The 5,158-nt window shown below is 46.7% G+C and overlaps 1 long non-coding RNA gene across 1 annotated transcript; it reads left to right on the top strand.

The window, feature by feature from the left end:
- The first annotated feature begins 1,157 nt into the window (after window positions 1-1,157).
- LOC126956948 (uncharacterized) lies at window positions 1,158-2,721 on the top strand. Its single transcript, XR_007726614.1, has 3 exons — window positions 1,158-1,581; window positions 1,872-1,976; window positions 2,574-2,721. It is a non-coding gene; the product is annotated as an uncharacterized LOC126956948 (long non-coding RNA).
- Window positions 2,722-5,158: the final 2,437 nt, after the last annotated feature.

Genomic DNA, 5,158 nt, shown 5'->3' with positions numbered 1-5,158 from the left:
CCTCTGAGACCTAAGACCTCTCCACCCACAGAGTGTGGAATTGTGGGGAAACAAAGCACAGATTCTCGTCATGGTGTTTTTGCCCCATCACAGATCTCTCTAATACTGCAGGGTCTTCCAGACTTTGTAGCCCAAGTGACAAGGCTGTGTACGCCAAAGCTGAAATCTGCTCTCTTGCCATTTCCTGCTCTGGGTCTCAATCCTGAGTGGCTTTTCCTATGGTCATGGCTGGCCTTAGAGGATGGGCCCCACTGAGCTTCTCGGTGATGCTGGTGACCCTCTCGTCAGCACTTTCCTTATCTCCTTGGAGGATGGAGCCTCCTCTAGGCCCTCTCACAAGGCAGAGTCAGCTGATGAGTTTTCTGGCCTTGTAGAGCACATCCCCTCTAGTGTATCTCCTTCTGGTTCTTATGTTCCCCTCGTCTGCCATTTCCCACAGCACTTCCAGCATTTGCACTTCATGCAGGGTAAGTGGCACTTTCCCCAGGCTTCATCTCTAGCAGCACATTAGCTTTGTCTCCCAAGGGCCTTGCCCAGGTGTTAGTCCTGTGTCACAGCAGAGTGCTCCTGTATCAATAAACTCGCCCTCCCCAGGCTTCTGTTGCACAGCCCTTGATGAGCACCTTTGCGATCCAGCCCATGTTTCCTCTTTCAGCTCCTGCCAGTGCTATGAAGCAGGTTCACTGTTGACTGTGCTCTAGTTACCGCACTGTCTGAATCTGGTGAGACAGAACACCCACATATAAATTACATGAAGAAGGTTTATTTCTTACTCATAGGCAGCAAGGGACAATGGAAGCCTGGAATTTGTTGGAAGCTAATCCCCAGGGCTCAGGAAAGCCGCCTGAGGTTGGATTGGAGTCTGGCTGTGTGTATGCTCCACTTGGACTGCAGCCAAATGGCCATGAAAGAAAGTACATCCTGGGATTTTTGCCCCAGGGCAACGTGACTCACTGGAATAAGACACGAAGGACATCCTGTTTCTGGGGCAGGGGGAACTGGAACAGAGCCCAGGCCTTTCCAGCCAGTTTCTCCTTATCTCACGTTGTTGTGTTCCCAGCACATTCTATGGTTTTTCTTGAGAACTGCAAGTAAGAAAGAGGAGAGAACTGGGTTGGTCCAAGGCCATCTGCAGAACTGTCCGGCAAGTATTTGTTGCCAAGGTCCTGCAGTTCCTTTGCCTATGGTTCTTTCCTTCCCTTAAGACGCCCAGCACTTGCCTGGCCAGATTACATTGTACCTTGACCCTAGTTACTGGTCTTGGGATTGGGGAAGAAGGGATTGATCTTGAGAAGGGTGCATGCTTTCTTTAAAGGAGAAGCCTCCGGATCTTCTTTACATCTTCAAGCATGGAAGCAGCACTGACTTTTAACAGGGAAGAATGGGCCACTTCTGCAGACCCAGGAGGTTCAGAGCAATCTGAGAATGCAAAATTTTTTAGCGCATCAACACGGATATCCCTATTTCAAGTATCAGGCTCCTATTCGTTCCCAATTAGGATCCTGACTTTGGCATAGCAAACCTACTGGAGTTGAGCATCCAACCTTCTCTGGAATTCTACTATTCTTATGTCTAAGTCCTGTGAGTACTTGCCATATTCTCTTTCTTGACTTAGTGATTGATTTCGTATTTGCTTTATGAGTTTTCAACTCTATGTGCTATGGTTTGAAAGTTTTTGTTTCCTTCAAAGTTTGTGTTGAAACTTAATCCCCAGTACAACAGTATGAAGAGGTGGAACCTTTAGGAGGTGATTAAGCCATGAGGGCTGTGCTCTCATGAATAGATTAGTGCCTTATAAAAGGGCTTCAGGGGATGAGTTCACCCCTTCTACCTGTTGTGTCATGTGAAGATGCAGCTTTTCTCACTTCCAGAGAAAACAGTGTCCATGCCGCCATCTTGAAAGCAGAGACCAGGCCCACACCATACAGACCCAACCTGCCAGTACTTTGATCTTGGACTTTCCAACCTCCAGAATGGTGAGAAATAAATTTCTATTATTTGTAAATTACCAAGTCTGTGGTATTTTCTTATAGCATCACAAATGGACTAAGACACTATGGGAAAGCTATGGCCACACAGGCCAAATCTGGCCTGCTGACTGTTTTTGTAAATGAAGTCTTACTGGAGAACAGCCATACCCATTCACTTACCTATCATCTATAGCTGCTTTCCCACTACAGTGGCAGAATGGAACAGTTATGGCATTGTATGGCCCGCCAAAGATGAGAATATTTATTATCTAGCTAGTTACAGAAAAAGTTTGTTGAGCCCTGCGTTCTACCATATATTTTAATTTTCTCTTTTGTATATGTATTATATATCTTAATCTAAAAAAGAAAGAAAATCTAGCAGCTATCCACTCATCCTGAGAACATATATATAATTATTATGCCTTCCTATAAACAGTTCTTTGATTATTTAAAACCAGTCTAAATATTTGCCAAGGGCCTTTGTGGTGAAGGCTCTGCACACCAGCCTATAATTTAGGTTTGGGGATTAGTTGAGTCACACTTGGGAAACCTGCAGCCCACCAATCACACCTCACTCTTTTATTCCCCTTCATGCTGCGGCAGGCGAATTCCTCGGTTCAAGGAGGCCCACCAGGTGGCTGTCTGGGGGTCATCAAAGGTGACCTGGAAAGCCCTTTTCTGCACTGGAGACATGACGATGGAATAGGGACAACATCTCTTAACATCAGGAAGGTTACCAGAGGTGACTTGCTGGGAGAAAAGGTGAGAGCAGGGAAGAGAACATGTTTACTATTTGGGGGCATAGTACATTTGGAACAGCGACCCTGGGGGTCAGTTATAAGGCACACAGATGAGCAGAAGGATCCCTAGAGAGCTTTACTCCCAGACAGGAGGAGATGGAGACATGTGTGTACATGAACTTGTTCACTGAGAGCAGCTGTGATGATGTACCTAAAATCGGAAATGTGGGTAGGAGTGACAGTGTGCCAGAGCCTAAGACAGGGGTGGTTGGTGGGTCCTTTGGGGAGCGACAAGGGGGTAGTGGCTGCAGCCCCTCCCCAGAGTGTGTGTGTGTGTGTGTGTGTGTGATGGTGAGTGAAGGGGAAGGGATCGTGGTAATGCATGATATTGCAAGGGTGATGGGAGCATTGGCTTGCTTCTTCATCCTTACAGCTGGGATTGATGCATATTTTCCCACCTGCCTCTTTGTTAAAATCTTTGCCTTTTTAAGTAGCTGAGAAGGAGGGCGGGGGTAGTGTCATGTTGTGAGCTGAGTCACAGGAAACTTAGGCTGTCAGACACATATGGGGAAAGGGTGGCAATCTGAGAGGTAGGAAGAGGATATTTCAGGGGGAGAGTGGAGGAAGCTCAGTGAAAGGGAGCTTGGCGGCTCCTGCTCTACCAAGCATTTTCTAGCTGGATGGTGATCACGTAGGTCTTTCTGATCTCCTCAACCAGGTTGCAGCTGCCGTAGTGGTCTGATAGCCAATAGCTCACTTCCCGTCCTTTCTGTTCTCCTTCCTGTAGGGTAGAGAGTAGTTCGTGGGGAATGTGGTTGGAAGAGCTGGGAAACGTCTGCTACTGTGGGGCACAGGCTTCCAATTAGAACATGTGGCTGGATCTAGTGCAGGGTGGGCCCTGCTCCATCACCACCCTTGATATGAAGTGGCATTGTGCGCCTTCGTCTTGTTTTCCCTAAATAAGAAGTGCTTTTTACTTAAGAAATTCAGCCAAGAATTCTGTTGCCTCTGGTCCTCGTCTCCATGTCCTTACATGCCCCACGGCTTGAAGGCGAGGAGCTCTCTCTTCAGGGCCTGCGTTGTTCTCGTAACTTCTGTCCTGCTACGCCAATCCTCAAGCCTAGGGAAAAGTGACTGGAGAGAGTTAAGAAAAGAAACTAAATCGGGCTGGGCGTGATGGCTCATGCCTGTAATCCCAGCGCTTTGGGAGGCCGAGGTGGGCGCATCGCCTAACGTCGGGAGTTCGAGACCAGTGTGACCAAAATGGAGAAACCCCGTCTCTATTGAAAATACAAAATTAGTCAGGTGTGGTAGCGTATGCCTGTAATCCCAGCTACTCGGGAGGCTGAGGCAGGAGAATCACTTGAACCCAGGAGGCAGAGGTTGCAGTGAGCTGAGATTATGCCACTGCACTCCAGCTTGTGCAACAAGAGTGAAACTCCATCTCAAAAAAAAAAAAGAAAAAAAAAGAAACTAAATCAACATAAGCAGCTTTAATTATTTAATAAAGGTACCTATTCTCACTTTATTTCAATGTAAAATGAATCTAGGAAAAGTATTACTAGTTATTCAGGAGCTACAGAGGAGTGTTGTGATGGTAATCTAATATTCTTAAATTTTAGAATATGTCATCTTCTGCTTTCTGTTATTGTTTGTGTGTGTGTGTGTGTGTGTGTGTGTGTGTGTGTGCATGTGCGCTTATGTTGTGTGCATGCACACCGTAGGGGTTCAGGAAAACACCAGTGTTATCCTGTGGATGTAAGTATGTTTAATCACCTTTGTTAGTTGAGGAAGAGTATGGTGGATGACATTATTGTTCACCAAATATTCACTCCTTCTCTGACAACATCTGTGGGAAGAGGATAATGCCCTGCTCTGTTGGTATAGGCCTCAGCCATGTCACTTGGCCAGTTAAATGTAGGTAGGAGTGACGATGGGCCGCTGCCTAAGCCTTAATGTGTTCTGCGTGTTTCCCTTGCCCCTCTTACACTCCTGCCTTTCACTTCAACCAGAATATGCCTTGGATACATACTGGTCCAGGGAGAAGGAGAGACTCATGAAGGCAGCATAGACCCAAACCCCAGCTTGGACTCAAACCAAGCTGGGCCTCTCCGAGATCAGCCAAACGCAGCCAGACTGCAGATGCGTGAGTGAGAAGTAAAGGCTTGCTGTGGGCAACTGAGTTTGGGGGTGTTATACACACTCTTGTAAAATTAGCTAACTGGCATGGAGACTTCTAACGTCCTAATGTCTAATCTCCCCTTCTTCCTTAGCAGTAGTTCTCCTACCCAATAGTTAGCTGCTGCTAGTCACTTAGCCTAAAGATTGTATGTTTCTGACTCTTGCAGATTGGTAAGGCCTTGTAACTAGTTCCAGGGAATAACAAGTAAGTAGAAATGTTCCTAAATGGAGAGGGTGTACATTTCTGTTCTTTGCCCTCCTCCCATG

The sequence above is a fragment of the Macaca thibetana genome, chromosome 6 (genome assembly GCF_024542745.1).
Source record: "Macaca thibetana thibetana isolate TM-01 chromosome 6, ASM2454274v1, whole genome shotgun sequence".
In the NCBI taxonomy this organism is placed as follows: Eukaryota; Metazoa; Chordata; class Mammalia; order Primates; family Cercopithecidae; genus Macaca; species Macaca thibetana.
The sequence above is the reverse complement of the archived record's forward strand: the minus strand, read 5'-3'. Positions and strand labels throughout refer to the sequence as shown.